The following is a 19,759-nucleotide window of genomic DNA, read 5'->3' as shown; positions in this document are numbered from 1 at the left end:
AACCGTAACTGCTAGAGTGACACTGTTGTTTTCCATATCATTCTTGAGCGCATACCTCAAAATACCTTATGCCAAAATTCCATTCAGTTTCTGTGAATGGTATGATAGTTAGGGGCCCATATGTCGGGATAGTTTTTTTATAATCACCCCGTATATATAGATAGATTTTCTGAGCTTCGTATCTTTAAGCGAACTCAATGTTTCGAAAATCGAGAGCACTCAATTCCAATTTTAAAATTATTGATGTGATGGAAAACCCCCGGCGCTTGTCCCTCAAAGTGATACCGATGATGATTATGACGTCTATTCAAAAAGCCTCAATCTCGGAGGAGGAGGACGACTAAGCAAAAAATAGTAAAACGGCCTCGAGAGGTTCGGCGTTTTTCTCGTCTTTCGCTGGAAGTTTCGCTTTAAAAAGTATCAATTGTTATATTAATGAGTTAGACAATGAGAATCGGCGACTTATCAAGATGTTTCTTTCTCATTCTCAGGAAATGGTTGGTTGTTGACAAATGGTGTGATATCTCTATCACCTTTGGTCGAGACAATAGCTCGTTTCGCACATGTGTGTGTGTGTGTTCTTTAATCTACGCAAATATGACTGAGAAATCAATTTTGACATTTTTTTCTTTTCAATATTTAGATGCATTATCTTTTTGGGGGATTTTCTTCCATACTTTGTGTGTCTTTTACATTATTATTTAACGCGCGTCAAAACGCAACCACGAAATAATTGAGGCGCTCTTCTCAAGCAACACATTTGAATATTTCTAAATACCTGTTCGAAAAACTGGAAACTTCAGGTAAAAAAAATTATATGATTTAATGTAAACAGTATATATATATATTTAATAAGCAGTTTAATATGTAAGGAATAATATGCTCTCTTAGGGCCTGATTTTTGCATGGGCAAATAGGGAATTCACCCGGGGTCCCATGATTTCAGGGGCCCAAAATTTATCCCACATGTATCCATTGAAAAATCAAGCATTTTTTACCCTATTTGAAGCCCCCCCCCCCCCCAAGAACGGAATTTTAATTTTTATTAATTCACTATCGTAACCCAGCTTGAGCCATGTGTATCATTTATGTATTTTCTGTACAGCAGGAATTCTCAAGCTTTTCACACCCCCGGCTGCGTTGGCCTCTAGAAACTCTCAGCGACTCTCTAGAAAGGAATCACTCCAAAGTAATATAAACACGTTCACACCAACTCTTCACGACGCTCCTAGGAGCCGCGGTGTGCACTTTGAGAACCACTGCTGTACAGGGTGATTCTGAACTCAATGTAGAAACTTCAAGGAAAATTAGAACTCACTGTATGTGATCTAGCACAATGATTCTCAATCGGGAAGGGGGGGGGGCATATGATCCCTTTGTAGTTGGGGGATATTCTAGGGGGGGGGGCACGGGTGAAATCAAGTAAAATGGGAAACCCTAACAATTGATTGGGGAGGGAGGTGGCACAGAGTAAATACGGTCGTTAAATATATATATGTGTGTAGTTTTTTTCTTTCTATTTTCTATCGAGTGAAAAAACAATTGCCCATCGTTAAAAACTCGCACGATCGAGAATTGTGGCGAAGCGATTATTTGAGCGTTCGTTCACCTGCAACGGATCTCTTTTTTGATACGCACTCTTGCGCATTTTCTTCGAATGATAATACGAATACTGTACCCATATTAGTCACGATATCTGTAATATCACAGTAAGGGCATTACCTCCTACACAGGGTATACAAGGTTTACAGTATGACTATAATACACTATACAGGGTGATTCCTTTTCGTCCCTTGGCAGCGAATTACTGGCGAACCGTTGATATTATACAGGCAAACTTCCAATTAGAAAACTATCCGAATGTCATATGTGGACCTCAGATTCATCATTTATATTGCAAGGGGTTGTATAGTTATTACAATAAAAAACCTAAATTTTTATTGTAACAGATCACCCTGTCTTTAAAAACCCAATTAGAAAGTTTGTGTCCCGTCTCTCCTGAGACCAAAAAAATTCTACGTTTTCAAGTGCAATATTCGCTGCGATACTTGAATTTTAAAAAATGGAGAAAATTGGGAAAGAACAGCATAAATTAATGGACGAGCTGAAATAAACGGAAATGATGTTCTTTCCCAACTTTTTGTCTCTCCGACTTTTTTAATTCAAGTATCTCGGTGAGATATTGTATCGTGAATATGGCATTTGGAAACGTGTTTCGTTTTGTTTTTTTGGGTCAGGAGTGACAGCGCAACAACTTTCTAATTCGGTTTTTGAGGACAGGGTGTCCATATAAAAAGTTAGTTTTTTTTATTCTAATAACTATACAACCCCTTGCACTATGAATGACGTATACTACACGTTATTTCGATACTTTTTCTAATTGAAAATATGACTCTAGGATCAACGGTTCGCCAGTAAAATGCTGCCAAGGGAATAAAGGAACGTCATCCTATAATATAGGTAATACTATATTATGTACAACAAGTAGTGCTAATGTATACTATATGCAATACTATATTACAGTATTACATATAACTATACTATAATATAAATTATAGTATTTCATATAGCAGCGTTTGTCAACCTATGGTCTGGGTCTAAAAATTATTCGATTGTTGTTGTTGATATTAGTAAACCCCCCCCCCCGTCCCCATAAGTGTTAAAATAAAAATTACACTCATTCATACATATATCATACACCTTTATAACCGAATATGTATGATATATGCCACGCCGATGGAAATTGCCATCCTAAATACGGGATAAAAATGGATTATATTCTGCTGCCATAGATTGTAGAAAAAAATTCAGTAAACATGTTTATTTTTTTCTAATGCAAAATATAGAAATGTCCTCTCTACTTGTGAATACAAGATTCATTGTGTGAAAGACTGGTTATTTGTGGAGAGAGATGAAGATTACAAGGAAGAAAATTCTTCACTGCACCCACGGGGGCCCGAACCCCGGTCTCTCGCTAGCGAACGAGTGCTCTACCATCTAAGTTACGGAAGCAGAACATTGCAACCTTGGAGCGTATATATGTGTTGAAAGGCTCCGTACATAGAACGGTGGCGGCAGCAATCAACTAATAGCTCGTGAATGACATAGGCCAGTAGATGTCCACATGCATGTAGAAATGTCCTTCAAATCATGTATATCATTCATGAGCTATTAGTTGATTGCTGCCGCCTCCGTTCCATGTACGGAGCCTTTCAACACATATATACGCTCCGAGGTTGAAATATTCTATCTGTTCCCATAGCTTAGATAATTCTTTCCCAATCTTTTTGTCCCATCAGCCCCTTTTTCAGAAAATTTTTTCTCCCATCTCCTACCAACGCGATCTAACACACAGGATCCCACAGGATCCTACCCGTAGAGCTTCTACCGCTCCCTGGAACATTCCATCGCCCCAAGGGGGCGTTAACACCCGCGTTGGGAATCACTGGCTTAGATGGTAGAGCACTCGCCTGGCAAACGAGAAATCGGGGATCGAGTCCCGTGGGGCAGAGATGAATTTTATTCCTTGAAATCTCCATCTCCCCAAATAAGCAATCTTTCAACGAATCTTGAATGTTTTCTAATTACTGCTAGAATCGCTGAAGAACGGACTTCTACAAATCACAGTAAACCAAAATGTATTTCACGAAAAAAAAAACACACACACACACATTCTAGTGACCATATCTCATTGAGAAAAAATACGGGGCACCAAAAACAATGGTCAGCAAAATGACCAATTGTTGTTAAAATTGCTGAAATGGGAAGGGAAATTAAGGGCTACCGGACATTGGTTGATTGGGAAGTAGTGCACGGAAAAAACGTTGAACTTTCATAATGAATCCGTCGAATCGCTTCAGACATTTTATTGGTCCTTGGATTCAGAAAGATTGAGAAACGCCGACATATAAAGCTGTCGAACCCCGTTATAGCGCTCCCCCCCCCCTCCCCGATATCACGCCAAACCCGCTCAGCTCCAGAAAAATTTTCAATAAACAAATCTTCCATTCCTAGGCTTTACACGTGTTAAACTATGATTCACTATAACGTCAAACTCGTTATAGTTCCATAATTCTGCGAAACAAGTGGCGTTAAAACGGGGTTCGATTGTATATTCCTTGTATTACGTTTTCAATCGTTGACTTGACCCAGAATATTTATTTATTTACATTACGGATCATAAAAGTCTGGTTTTTGTTTAGGATATGTGAATGCAACCCTAAGTTGTATAATCGTCCATCCTGTAGCAATACTTCTATAATAATTATATACAGGGTGGTAACTATCTACCGCCTAATAATTACATCGTGATTCCTAATGAAAAACTGATGTGGAAAAGTGTTTTCAGTGTTTTTGATTCGATCCATAAAATTAATGAGTTGAAACGCTTTAAAAATTGATGACGTCACTTCAAAATCCTGCCAAAGTCACCGAACGTACACTAAACGTATAACTTGGCGGGTATTTTTTTCAAACTGAACAATGGTATAACCCTACGAAATCGAGAAACAAACCAATTTTTTTCCTCTTTTGTTGTTGTATGGGTGTGTGTGCACACTTTTCAAATTTTTACGCAGTTGTTAATTATTACGATTTACTAAAGGTTCCAGAGGTTTTTGAGTTCATCCGTAAGATTAAAAAAAATTACTGCCGCCACGAAAATTCTTAAATTTTGCTCAAATGCGTTACTCGCCATATGTTAGCAAAATAAACCTGAGATTTAGAAGTTAACCCCCTCCCCCATGTATTTTTTGAAACAAATATTGAATATTCTTATATTCATACAGTTTTTCAAACTATAAAATCCATAAAATTTTAACGGATGATCAGATATCGAAGTTCGAGGTTCATTTTACTGAAACATGCCGTATAAATATTTTTCTATTTTTCTTCAGAATTTTTGGTGTAGTGTGTATATATATATATATATTCAGAAGTTTTGGAAGATTTTCATGTTGCATCACAGCTTTCGATTGTAATTCTGCAACACAATTAACTGAATAACACAACAAGCATAACCAATGAGATCGATCACGGTTACAAATTGTCACGATTACAGTCTAACAATTACAGTTTAAAATTTTTACGGCATCTCATTTATGTTATGAATTGTGGGTATGAAATCTCTCCTACTCAAAACCATATTTGGAACAACAGACAGTAAAGACATGGCTTTCATTTCGAAAATTGAGAACCGGAGATGGGGGGGGGGGGGGGGGGGTAAGCATGATTCAGTCCGAATTTCGAACATTGGCCGGCAAGTTTGCAAAGTGGCCGGTGATCCCTGGCCAAAATCCGATAACAAAAGGCATGATTCAAGTTGCCGTACTCTTTCGTGATAATTATGTCCATGTTAGTTATGGCAACCCATCAAACCGCAGTAACAATGTGGTAATCATTTTTTTCTCTCTCCAAAATTTTGCAGAAAACCTATGTTTGTATTTAATTATTTTTATACAGTTTTCCTCCAAACTTTTCTCATTTTTTTCTCGGAGCTAATCCAATATATGTATATAGGTGCTTTCTTTCTTTTCTGCCTGCCGTTCGGAATCGGCAATAAATTGTAGGTCCCGGTCTAATTAGCCCTCGTGTGAAGACAATGACCGTGGTGCGACAAAAATGATCAAATCATCAAACCGAACACAACTCAGATCTATCACCATCTACGGGCGATTTATTACCTAGATGGTTGTGCCGGAAGTGTAACTGTGTGTGTATATATCTAACAGTCTGAGTGCGTATGTAGTGTTGTTTGATTTTTCAGTGCCGCCATCTATATTTCAGAAGTGAAGTGAGAGATGAGTTATGATTGAATTACATTTGGCGAGACTTTTTAAAGGGGAGATCGGCTCACATTTGCGCCTTCAAGTTGGGAACCACAGAAAACCAACTTCAACCGACCACCACTGTGGTGACGGGGGAGTTCGAACCTGGGACCTCGCCACGCGAGTCGGTCACTATGACCAATCGACCACCACAGCTGCCAATGTAGTATAGATGTACCACACGTCGGCGATTAAAAAAATTGGATTTGGCCTCTACCTGGCCGTCTTTTATCAGCACATTGAGCTTTGGCCAGGGATCTCCGGCCACTTCGCGAAATAGCCGGCCCCGTCACGAATCGGCCACACTTCGGGCTTTGGCAGTAACATATAGATATTAAGTTACTGTGCAGTCTATTGCCAGAGAACATGCATTTTAAGTCCGTCTTTTTCTTCCAAGGTTTCTTTATACAACTCTTCAAAAAAAAGAAAATCTAATTAATAGTTCCGTCTTAATGCATGGGTCCAACCGGACTCCGCCCAAGGACCTCAAATACAGAAGGAAGCCCCATAATACCCGTAATGGGATCTGGTTAAGATTTTCGAGATCAACCATGTAAATTGGTTGAGTCAGGTAGGGAGACCTCAGAAAAATCATTTTGCCCGGGGAAGGACATGATGATCTTAAGACGGCTCTGTACAGTGGCAACACCTTCTAGAGCAAGAAGGCGCTTTAGAAGGTATTGACAGTGGCAGTGTAAAACGTATTCAAAAAAAATACGAAATCTAAAAATTGATCGAGAAAAACATTACGATCGAAATTATGGAAGTATGCGGAAGATATTGATTATATCCCGGATGAAGGAATATTGTTTTTTGTTTTTTTTTGTTTTGAAGCAAGGAAAGATATTTCTCTTTTTGTCAAAATTTTTATCAGACAATTGATTCTAATCTTTCGGCAGGAAAAATGCTTATTTCGATGCGAACGGGTTGGAGGTATTTTGACAGGATCAATCATCCACGGGTGAAGGCTTGTTTCATTGTTTCGGTCGAGGCTGTCAAATATTGCGTCGTAACCGGATCTTATTATTTTAACGACTCAGTGACATCATCTCGCGTCTTATTTATATATTGCTGAGCTGTGTCAGTACATTACGTGATATGATGCAAATGCTTTATGGTAACGTTTAACGTATTAACGTTTCCTGTCAGTGGTTATGTTCGTCGTACAAATAGAAACCTTTGCAAACTGATCTGCTTAACGTACTTTACTTACACAAACCTGGCCTATCGCCAACGGCGCTATTTAGAACAGTAGTTGTAGTGGTGGCAGTGCTCGAATTAATTTCTATTTCTCTCATGCACTTCGTAAACACTCCTCTAGGTGCTGGAGTTTTCAACCTTTTTGACTCGAGAAGCTCCGTTTAGAAATGATTTCTATATATGGGGGCAGAGACCAAAACATTATTTTTATTTATTTATTTGACTAAATTTTTCGAACTGAACACATTTTGAGAACCTCTGAGCTACAAGATGTCTATAATTCCAAAGTGTCTATTCTGAGCTGTCTACACACGGATTTATGGTTCGGCTGCCTTTCTCTCATTCTACTCGAATTTTCTGGAACACCCAGTCCTCAAATTTGCTGTCCAGAGCAATAGCCCACTTTGCCCTCACCCATGTCTTTGAGTCACTCACAGGCATGCACATTTTCTTGGTTACTCATTGACCTGTTCCCTTGCTCTCGAAGTCACTCTTTTGATCACTCACATGCTTGTAAATTCTCTAGGTTACTCGTTTCGTCTTTCATTGACCTGGTCCCCTCGCATTCTGGGTCACTCTTTTGGTCATCCACATGCTTTCACACCCTTTTGGATCCTCACATGCTTTCATCTTTTGGTTATTCACCGACACCTTCCCCCAACTCCGCTCTCTACGTAGAGGTGAATTAATGGTTTTACCTTACCGTATGTGGGCTGTAAAAAAAAAAATTTCATAAAATTTGTCGCTATTCATTTGTTTGTGAAAAAGTCGAATTTTCAAAAATGACTTCAAAAAATATTTCATTTAATTGCAAATAAAATACTAAAAATTTCGTGTCAATCGGTTTGTTTGTTTTTTCATAATTAAAGAAAGAAATACTGTGTGGATTATACTGTAAACGTATACTAGAAAAAACACTGAACGCGATTTTCTCAGATTGCAGTTTTTCAGCTCATCCGTAAGATTCAAAGAAAACTACTGCCCAAAAATTTTGAATCTTTGCAGGAAAGTTTAGTCGACATGTGTTAGCAGAATAGACCTCGGACTTTGTTATCTGACCATTCGTTAGAATTTTATGAATTTTTAAAGTTTGAAAAACTATATAAATTTAAAAAATCTAAATTCAACATTTTTTTGAAAATACTTCCCATTAGTCAATTGCTAAATCCGAGGTCTATTCTACTAACACATAACAGCTAAACTTTTCTGCAAAAATTCAGAATTTTTGGGGCAGCAGTTTTCTTTAAATCTTACGGATGAGCTCAAAAACGGCAATCTGAGAAAATCGCGCTCAAAGTGTTTTTTCTTGTATACGTTTACACTACAATTCATTATTTCTTTCTTTAATTACGAAAGAACAAATTAACTGGTTGACACGAAATTTTTAGTATTTTATTTGCAATTGAATGAAATATTTTTTGAAGTAATTTTTGAAAATTCGACTTTTTTAAGTCGAAAGATTAGTGGGACCCCTTAACCACCCAGGGATATAGGGCCCCCCCCCCCTCCCTGTGAATGCGCTTCTGCAGACGGCTAAAATATAATATTATGGAGTACGTTTGGGGGCTTCCGGAGCATAGAGAGGGCGACCCGTGATAATGAAATCCAGCACTATGATGTTTGAAGGTATAATACTTGTATTTAAATTGATTGGCTGTTGCTTCAAGCCAAATAACGACAGGGACTCATAACGATACTTCGGCCTGGAACCCGTCATGCTGTTGATACGGGCCCTTATCTACAAAAAAACATTTATCAGAAAGCTACGAAACTTTGGCGTCAATCTTTTGTAACTGTCTTAGTTACATAATGGAGAAGAAATTAGGAAAGTTAAAAATGGGAGGAGGCGGTATCATCGTCACGGCCGCAATTTTCAACGTGAATACTGCTTTTAAACCTCTTTACAATGCAATACAATTTGTTTGGGCTGCGAAGTGGAACTGGAGAACACTTCATATAAATGGAGTACCTATTGTGGGATTCGTCTCAACGAGATCTATCTCCATCTTGTAAATAGTTCCTGAGATATAGCCTAAAGCAATTTCGTTACGGAAGTGATCCGCAGACACCAAAAACGTTCACGCGAAGTGTATAACTTCTCGAGAGATGCTAGAAAGTAGTTTTGTTACAACGCCAACTTTCCAGACTTGCACTCGGTTTGGTCTGAAAGATGATTTAAACGCTTCGGCGAGAAATTCGGATGATCTCTATTTGACGAATAGGTGAAAAATATGGTAACTCGTCCTAACCTAACCGCACTTTAAAGAAAGGTAAAGAAGTGGAAAGGGAGAAAAAACAAATGAAAGGAAAACAGAGTAAAATACATAAGTGCAGATAAGAGAGTGGAGTTATACCAAGTAGAGTTCTCTTTTGCTCTTATACGTATATAGTAGAAGGATACATCATATGTGGAGAAAAAGTCACTAATAATTGTAGAGAAATAAAAGGAAGGTGAAAAGAACAACCTCGTAGAGGGTTACAACAAAGCCTGACGGTGATAAGAGAGGAAAGAAAGCAGAGAGCTTGTTTGACTTTATTGTTTGAGCCGTTTGGACGCAGTATTACGCTCTTGATCGTAAAGTAGTTATAAGACCATACAACGTATTCGCGACAAAAAATGATTCGAAATTTCACAGCTGGCGAGTAATTCCTTTTGCAAATGTTAGTGCGCATGATAACTCTTTTGCTATTTCGTACTGTACTACTTCACAGCAATACATTCAAACATTTCAGTATAATTGTTTTTAATATTTATTTTATATTGTTATATGTTATTTTATATTTATTTCTTAATCGGGACGCTGGAAAACGAAAGGAGCAAGGAGAAGGGAAGGAGACAAATTCGTGGAAAGGCTAAAGAGGGAAGAGATTTTCGGAAAAGCCCATTTATTTGAATAATTCCGACATGCAGCATCATTACGTTTTTGTTGACCGAATCTCAAAAATACTGACATCACACATTAATTAGAGAACACAGAGGCTTTTGGGACAGGTGACAGCAGGGCCGCAACTAGGGGGGAGCAGGCGGGTCTTGTGCCCCGGGCTCTGAACCCGAGGGGGCGCAAATTTCATTCTGAAACCTCTCCTTCAACATTACAAGGGGGCGTCAAAATGTGCGCTTACCCCGGGTGACCAAGCATCTAGTTGCGGCCCTGGGTGACAGATATCAAGACCGTAAGAGCAATTTCCCCTTGCTCCGCATCTTAAGAAAAAACTGGGGGAACATACTTGTGACCGCTTCGTCCTACCAGGTTCCGATAGCGTGTTTATAGTGTTTTAGATAATTTCTCACAAGTCCTTGAAATAAGCAGAGGATGGAAACACTTTACAGAACGCTACAAATTTATTCACAGAAAAGCAATTTTTACATGCATTTACAAGCAGAAATATATACGCTAACCAGATCAGAGTTCTCGAACGTAAAAATCGAACTCTCTCTTCTCTTGTGATCGTTTCACTTTTTATAAGTACGGTCGAGAAAAAGAACATTCCACAAAATTCCATTTTAGTTTCCAAGTTGGCGGCGCAACCGGACAGGCAGAAAATCAATGTTCCAGAAAAATCTGGATGCTTTACGCCGTACCTTCGCATTTTTCGTTTGGCAACAGGACATCGCCAAGTTTGAGGCGATCGTAACACTATCGAAATTTTACGAGCGTGGAAACATTTCCACCGTGTGCAGACTGGAGATTCAACAATTTTATAATTCGAAACTGCAAGATCCCGTATTTTACAGGGAAGACCAATTTTTCCATATTATCTCGATCGCGGAGTAAAACGCCACGGAATAAAATTGGAAATTTCAATTCTCGTGTCTCTTTCGACGTTTTGATAAAAATAGCCCGCATTTTCAACGATACCAATGAGGCTTTTCGAATAGACGTCATAATCATCATCACTTTGAGGGACAAGCACAGGATGATACCCATAAAAATCAATGTTAAAATTTCCGATTTTAGCGTATAAATGCGGAAATTTAGCGCGGTTTTCATTTCATATTAATGATTTTAAAATTGGAACTGAGTACTCGATTTTTGAAATATTAAGTTCGCTTAGAGATACGAAGCCCACAAAATTGAATATAAAATAATTAGCCGGACCTACTTTTGACCTACTCATGCACAATACCATGATTTCAACTTTTTATTTATAATCTTTTCAAGTCTGAAAAAATTAATGTCTCCGTAATGTCTTATTTATAATATCCAACTGCATCAATACATATAGTTTAGGATGTTTTGAAATTAGTTTTATATATATATATACCTATATGGGCCCATAAATAACATTGAAGAAATTTCACAGCTTTAATTCAAACAGGCAGATCAATAACTTGAACTTCACGAAAATTTTCGAAGTATCTGGAGCTCATCAAAAAGAAAAAAAAAGATTCATTTTTGGTGTTCATTAAAGGTTTTTCAACTGCATCTTACGACAGATGCTCCAACGATATTCGTTCTCAAAACATTACCACTAATGACAAATATTTAAAACAGTGTCAATTCACACGAGCAAATTTCAGTTTTCCTTCCCGACTCGTCCTTTATGTATGATGTGAGGATCGCATCTATTTCTTTTTCATAGAGTTCACGGCTGAAAAGGGTGTGTCAACTTGCCTTCAAAATTGAAATGAATCGATAAATTCTGTGGTGTTTGGTCAGAACATGATATCTCTAAAAAATGGCATTTTGATCTAAAAGTAAGTCTTGCTAATTATACCTAATTAGAAGTGAGATAAATGCACAAACACGTGCGTACGGCTAAACAACACGATGATGTATATTTTCATTTGTGTTTGTGTCTATGCTTTATTTTTGATTTTTAAATGACAACATGTTTATATCTCAAAAATGTGATTTTTGTGTTACCATGTTCTGACCAAACCATACAGAATTGTCTTTTTTGCAGACGCATTCAAATCTTGAAATGTAAAGAAAACGAAACTTTTCTTTGTTAGTAATTCACATCAAGATTTGCAATTCATCAAAAAAAAAGTTTTTTATTTTTCATTGTACAACGCTGTGTCAGGAGGTCGGTCACCATTGGTTTCTGTTTCTTTCTTTTATCGAAAATTGTAAATAAGAATATTGGTCCTTTCATTTGTATCATTCCATTTTGTGTGAATCGATTCTTTTCTCTTCTTCCGCGACAGAATAAGATGCATCCGTTACAGCAGCGGTCCATTCCATTCCTGTTTGTAGTAGCCATAGTCTTGGTTGTAAACCTGCAGATTAGGTCAACAGATTCGGCTCCGACGAAAGACACGTTCAAGAGCAATGTCTGCCTTTTCCTTTGCACTAAAGATCCCCCGGAAGGAGGCAATTTTTGCAACTGCGACAGACACCCTCTGGGAAAAAGATCCGTCGACGAGCAGATTCAACGGTAAGTTTTCTTAAATCGACATTTATCTTCTCGACATCCGCTACTTCTTTTCCTAGCAATATTTTCAAAGAACATCGACGATCTGTTGTATTACCACAGACCTATGACGAAACCAGCGATCTCTTTCCCAAGAGTGCGGCATTGTATTAGCCTACGAGTCCATCACGATGCTCACACGAACAGAGGCACCGATATGAAGAAAACATTGAAAGAGCTGAAAGTAACCATTCGTCCCGTATATACAAGACTCAAGCCCATACGCAGGGGGCAGAATGGTGCTTTCAGTTGTATATTCATGAATTATTTGGTGGGGGACTCGAATAGCTTCACCGCCCGTCACCTATGTACACAACCACACAAATGCTGAAATAAGAAGCTGGTGATCATCTATAGTCCGTTTCAGGTTAACTTTGCAGTGAAGGGGAAGCTACGAGGGAACCGCATCACTCGTTGCTATGGGAACGAAAGCCTCTTAACCAATGTATCGATGCGAGGCCTCGGTAAGGTATGGCCGATTCTCGCCAATCTCACTGAGAAAAATATTTTTTACGTGTAACGTAATTGCACAGTTAAATTAGTAATAATTATAGAATTAAAAGAAAACCATTGACGATACTTGCAGAAATTAAAGTGAGGTTTTTGAAATCATTTGTTTTGTTTTTTGATTAGAAAGTGTTTTAAAATTTAGAAAAAATAATTATCTTCTATCAGCGTGTCACTTACTCTTCATTGATGTGCCGTAAGTAACACTAAAAATTTCAAAAAACAGTCATATTTTTCCGCAATATTTCCCTTACCTCAGCTGAAATTTATTTACAAAAAAAAATCCAAACAATATTATGAAAGCAACGACTATAGTTAAAATACTGTATATTAACCATGGCTCTCAAAAACTTGGGGATTTTTAATTTTTTCTTCAATTTATATGGAAAAAATTAATGTTAAATAAAATTTTTGAAGCCAATAAAAAAAAATAAATAAAAAGAAGCAGATTAACTCTGTTTTCACGTGTAAATGCAGGAATAGCAGCAAATAATAATAATTATACGGAAAAGTTTAGAATTTTTCTACTCACTTTTCTTGCCGAAATTTTCGTCGCTTGACCTCCCCACTTCCCCGAACGGTATACGTCGATGCCACTTGTTTTCAGGACAGCTTTAGTCTTTTGTTACGGTTGATGTAGTGCGTGGCTATCTCTGGTGAAAATAAAGACGCAACTGTCACATAAAAGATGAAAGCCCAAACCACTGTGGACCCCCATCTCATTTATTTTATCTGAAGAGACACTAAATGCAAGGGGCATCGAGAGAAACAGGTGGGTGGAAGATGGCGTCCGTTCGTGTGAGTGGAAGTCGCGACTCTGTCAACACTCTCCGTGATCGGAAACTAAAACTATCCCATAAACATGGCAAAAAATAAATAATTAAAAAAAAGGAGGACATAAAACCAAAACTTCTGTACCCATAGAGGGCCTCTCATAACAATATCCGTGCTCTCGTGAAAGAAAAACACTTCTTGTAATCTATGAGTGAATATCTGAACTCACTGAGCCTATTTTTGGGAGAAAATAAACTGATTGAATATTCGTTTTTATGTAAGCCTATAACTGCATGTAAAACAATGAAAAATTGTATCGTTATGGAAAATTCTACCAAATAACGAAAAAAAAATATATATACAGTATACAATTGTGTAATGGAAAAAACAAGAGTGATATTGGCGGGGAAAATTTCTAGGATATCGCGCCAGAGTGTCGTCGCCGTTGCTATGGATTTTTGATAATGGTAACCAATATTTTTTATTATTTAAAAATTTTAAACAAGTAAACATCGGTTCAAAACGATGTTTTTTCAGTATTTTTTCAAAATCATATAAAAAATTGAAATATTCTGTATAAAGGTTCATCTTAAACTTCCGATATATGAGAACTATATTTTGCGGCGAAGGAATACACTCTCTACCTTTCTCTTCACTGCAAAGTTAACCTGAAACAGACTATAGTCTCCATAGCAAAAAGTTCTCGTAATCGCCCCCCCCCCTCTCCAATAGGTGATGTCACCCACTTTAAGAAAAATTGAGGTATAAACCAAGCTACACACCGGCACCAATTTGAATCCACGCTGTGGTCGTTAGTGTGGTGCTTACATGATGGCTCAACGTTGTGTACAATGAAAACATGTAATGGTAGACAATGCAGCCGACATACAGTGTGAGAAAAGTCGGTTGAAGTTTTCCAACTTCGTGACGCGAATTTGAGCCCCGGTCTCCCATTTGAAAAAGTCAAAGTCTGCCTCAAAGAGCAGACAGACCTTCTCCATGATAACTACATAACATGAGGAGTTCGGGCACCAGTCATTTTAAGTTCAAAGGGTGGAAGACGGATGCCATACCTCTGACAACATAAATACGTTAGAGAGAGCCATTCACTCACACACACATGTAGTTCCGGCATGTACCAATTTATTAGAAATTCCCAGAAGAATGTTTACGAGTTTCACGTAGCATAAACAGTCAAACACTACGACAGATATCGATGTTTCAGGAAAGGAAAATTTATTTCTGTCATCTCTGCCCGTCCGATAAACGAGAAACTGGGGTTTGTGTCCCCGTGAGGGCAGAGATGAATTTTCCTTTCCTGAAACATCGATATCTCCTCACTCAGCCAGTTTTCTGTGTCTGCCGTATTAACAAGGGACAGTGACGTCTTCCGTTAGTAAAATACTAGTCCAGTGTTTCCCAAAGTGAGTAATATCGCCCCCTGGTGGGCGACGGAATGATCTAGGTGGCGATAAAAGCTAAGGGTATAACATAGGATCCTATGGATTCTCGGGAGTTGGGGGGCCATGAGAGAAAAACATTTGTGAAGAAGGGGGCGATGGTACAATACGTTTTGGAAACTGTACTAGTCTGAGAAATGTTTGACATATTTGGTGTAGGGGTCATTCAAGTATTACGTCAGCATCGGGGGGAGGGTTTGGATTTGCTGACTTTTGATGACAAGGGGGGGGGGTGGTTTGAAGGTTGCTTACGTCATCAACCACCCCTTTTTGAAGATATGGAACGAAATTTTGCTGACCGGGGGGGGGGGGGGTAAAAAAATGTCTGAAAATCTGCTTACGTAATACTTGAATGGCCCCTAATCATTGTTCGAAGCATTTGAACTTTTGGTACCAGAAATTTCTGTCCTATCTCACGTGACTATTAATTATTTTTATTTTCAGGGCATTAGAATCTGATCAACGCATAAATGGGCCGATTTTGTAATAATAATGATGATGAATCCGGAAAAAAAGCTGGTGCGTGTTGAAAACTATGTGATGTTCATTTACTAGTCTATTTACCAAATGCCACGTTCGTTCATCTTTAGGTGCTTGTCGCGATGCACAACTCCACCTTTTAGAAGTTGCATTAGAATGTTCGGCGGCTTCTCATGCAGAGCGTCCGAAACGAATACACAAGTTGGTTGATTCCAAAATTGAAGTAAAATATATATCAGACGATTATAGCGAAAAACAGGAAAATCGAACTACGGTTGTTCTATTTTTGTGAAATCAGAGTTAGGGAAAAAATATAAAAACTACAATTTTTTTTAATATAATGCCCCCCAAAGAAAAATTTGGTGAAATTTGTGCCTCTCTTTATTGTAAATTTACCCCATAAAATGAGGATTCTTTTCGGTACAATAGAGAAAGGAGCAAATTGTGCTAATCCATTTTTTTTAACTGAAAAATTCTACCACCACCCAATTTCACGGAAACGTCATTATTACGACAGACAAATATTTTTCTTTTATCCCGATAATTTTTCATAATTCCCTTGAACATAAAACGAATTATAGAATTTTTATTCCTTTTGGACATTTTTCGTGAAAAGCACAATGTATGTATATATTGTATGAAGTTTCTTAGTTCTGTATTTCTGCACTTCTCTCTAAAATATTCTCATTATGCTTAGAATGTAGTATTATACTGGGCTATAAGTGAAGTTTTTTGTTAACATGAGAAAATATTTTAATGTGGGGGAAGAAAGCCGGTGTCAAATTTAAATCTTCCTTGAAAATCTTCAATGTTTTATGCATACGTTTATTTTGTTCATTTTATTCACAATAAAATGAATTTTATCAAATAAAACGAATGTGTTTTTTCTCTCAGTCTCAAAATGGTATTAGGAACTTCATTTAATCGGGTTTAAAAATGCATAACTTACTGTGCGTCTTGTTTGACTTTATAAATGCGGTACCGACAAAACAACATTTGACTTGAGAACACTTGTTTCACCAAGGGAAAAAAAAATCGAACGAGAATGCTTTATCCCGTAAACAATGTGTGAAAATGAACCTCGTATTCAACACGGATGTTTGCTGTTTTCCTAACAGCTAGGAATATTCCAGAAGTTGAATAAAACGATTCGCCAAACAAATCAATTAGAAACAATTATATATAAAATCAGGTTTTTGTATACCAGAATAAGACAGTTTCTCAAAGAATACGTTGTGGCACCGTGCCGAGCTGGAGACATTGATGTGTATACAGAGGGCGTATTTACAGCAGTGGAGGAATTTGATGAGAATGTCCAAGAAAATTTGAGCAGAATGGGAGAGTGGAAAAATTTGTATAGCCATATGCAAAACCGTAAATCCGTCTTTGCCTAGAGAGTGAGGGGCTAGGTGAGTGCCCTAGAGCAGTGTTTCCTCAACCGCCGGGCCCCGATATCATTCATACTGGGCCGCGAGTGATTAGACGTTTCATTTTCCATTTATTTTCCGTTGGTCGCATGTTTGACCGGGCCTTCGACTCACAAAAATGAATGAAACCGGGCCGCGGGCTTGAAAAAGCTGAGAACCACTGCCCTAGAGTGTGCAAGAATGTGACTGACCGAAACAATGTGCCAGCATGTGAGTGACCAAAAGAATGACAACTTAAGAGGCAGAGGCCTGTCAACAGAGTGGGGAGGGGTAAGCGGACTATAGCCCAGGGTGGCAGTTTTGGAAAGGGCAGCAGACTTGAGGACTGACTAGTCAAGAAAATTGGACTAAGATGGGAAAAGGGCGGCAAAACCAAATACATATTTACCTGTGTGTATAGAGAATGTCTGCTCTCATGCTTTGAAGTGGTTCTTTTATGAGTGCGGAAAATATCTTTGAAAATATTCTGGGGAGCCGCAGTTAAACGATGACTATAGCAAGCGAACCGCGGGTGATAAAAGTTTGAGAATCACTGGAACAAGAGAATACATCGATACCTAAACTCACGAAAACTCGAAGTTATGCGTTTTTCTGGGAAAAAATATACATTCTTTAAGCTCAGCGTAATAATGGGATTATCGCTGAAATTAAAGCAATTAATATGAGATAATCAAGATTACATAGTATTGTTTAGTCCAGGGGTCGTCAAACTGTGCGCCTCCAACCTTTGTCGGGGGCGCCGCGGAGCGATCACCCTGACAAACGTTTTTCGAAAATATTCTTTGTTAAACAGCTCTGGGGAGCCGGTGGAGCTCACGGATAAGCATAGAATAGGAAACGCAGGTGGAAAAAGTTTGAGAACCCCTGAAAAGCCACTGAAAAATTTGCTGATTTTTATAAATCGAATCCCAAGGATAAAAATCTACCATTTTTGCAGACTGGTCAGAATTTTATACCCAGTAATTCAGTTAACCAATGTTACCGCCAGTCTTAATAATAAAAAAAAAATTTAAAAAAAAGCCCAATACTTACCCATGTAACTGCAGCTCTCAATTGTTTCACTCCATGATGCTTTAATTTTCCGCTCTGCTTATTTTAATCTTACATAATCAAGGACAACAAAAAGTGCTTTGCAATTAATTGTTCAGGTTCAGCAGATTTAAATCATTTGATTTTTTTTTAATCATTGATTTGAGTAAAAAAAAAATTGAATTTTTATCCTTTATTTAATTTCAATTGAAGTAAAATTAACCTAGTATGGTATGCATGTTATTGTGAAATGTGATAAAGTTCTTGATTAAAAAAAAATACAGCACAGATCTGATAAATATAGACTTGAACCTAATCCTGAGATGCAGGAAGATGAGCTGTTCTATTTTTAGATTTTGTGCGTAGAAAAATATAGGGAGCTAAACTTGGATACAACTTCACTATTTGCAATGCATTACAATGGGACATTCTCTTGAAAAAAAATAATAATTAGTTTTTGTATAAAGCGTTGAATTCTATGCCCTACTTGCTGATTTGGATTGGATTTTGGGTTTATTGGCGCAAGGACCAATTTGGTCAAACTGCGCCAAAACAAATATAAAAATAAAAAAAATGTCCTTTTGTCATGTCAAAAAAGCAACATGAAACATAAAACAATGACATGAATTGTAAAAACTATAATTTGTCATAAAAACCAATGGCTTTGATGAATTTAAAAATGCGAGATGCATCGCAATGGTCAGATAAAATGTCACGAAGTGAAAGATGATTCTGACCAAAAGCGGTCGTAAAATGATGACGATGGTGCGAACAAGTAAAAGCATGAGCAATGGTAAATGGACTTTGACAATGAGGGCACTGCGGTTGACTCTCTCGTAGTAAAAGATATGATTGTGTGATGCGACTGTGTCCTATGCGTAACCGGGCAAGCAGAACTTCCTCCTTTCGGTTAGTTCTGCAGCTCGAACGCCAGTGGCCAAGTGTGGGCTTGATGGCATGAAGTTTATTATTAGTTTGATTGTTCCAATGATCCGGCCAGCGGCGATGCATCACTTCCCGGAGGATTGAGAAGTGGTCACTGGCAGGTACCAAAAGGCTATTATCAATGTTAGTTGTTGTTGTTCGAGCTGCGTTGTCTGCTTTTTCGTTGCCCGGTATTCCTACATGACTTGGTACCCAGTAAAATTTTACTGTGGTACCGTGATGAATGAGGTGATGCAGTTCATGAAAAATGGCATGAATGAATGAATGAGTGTGAAAAGTGAAGGAACACAGTGCTTGCAATGCGCTGAGAGAGTCGCTATAAATGATGCATCGTCGGTGGCGTTTGCGTCGTATATGACGTAGAGCCTGAAGGATTGCGTACAGTTCTGCCGAATAAATAGAGAATGTGTCGTGAAGTTTGAAAGATGTCTCCTCACAGCAGATGTAGGCACAACCGACATGCCCAGGGCTCTTGGAGCCATCGGTATATATGGGGAAGTACCTATTGTACCTATCCCTGTGCCTGAAGAATATCTGTCGATATATAACATCTGCTGTGGTGGCTCTGGGGTATAACGATAATGAAAGAGAGACATCTGGCAGAGACTGCTCCCATGGTGCCAGTTGCCAAGCAACTGGGGCCACACGACTGATGTCTATTTGTATTTCTTCTACAAGTGCCCTCATACGAAGA

General features: G+C 38.2%; 1 long non-coding RNA gene across 1 annotated transcript; it reads left to right on the top strand.

The window, feature by feature from the left end:
* The first annotated feature begins 592 nt into the window (after positions 1–592).
* Positions 593–16,562, top strand: LOC149083329 (uncharacterized). The gene is made up of 3 exons (XR_016193249.1): positions 593–803; positions 12,178–12,407; positions 15,629–16,562. It is a non-coding gene; the product is annotated as an uncharacterized LOC149083329 (long non-coding RNA).
* The last annotated feature ends 3,197 nt before the right edge of the window (positions 16,563–19,759 follow it).

This window comes from Pholcus phalangioides, unplaced genomic scaffold, assembly GCF_987345545.1.
Source record: "Pholcus phalangioides strain wild (caught in Gottingen) unplaced genomic scaffold, Ppha-v1.0 ptg000009l_1, whole genome shotgun sequence".
Taxonomy (NCBI): Eukaryota; Metazoa; Arthropoda; class Arachnida; order Araneae; family Pholcidae; genus Pholcus; species Pholcus phalangioides.
This window is presented reverse-complemented; position numbering and strand designations above follow the sequence as displayed.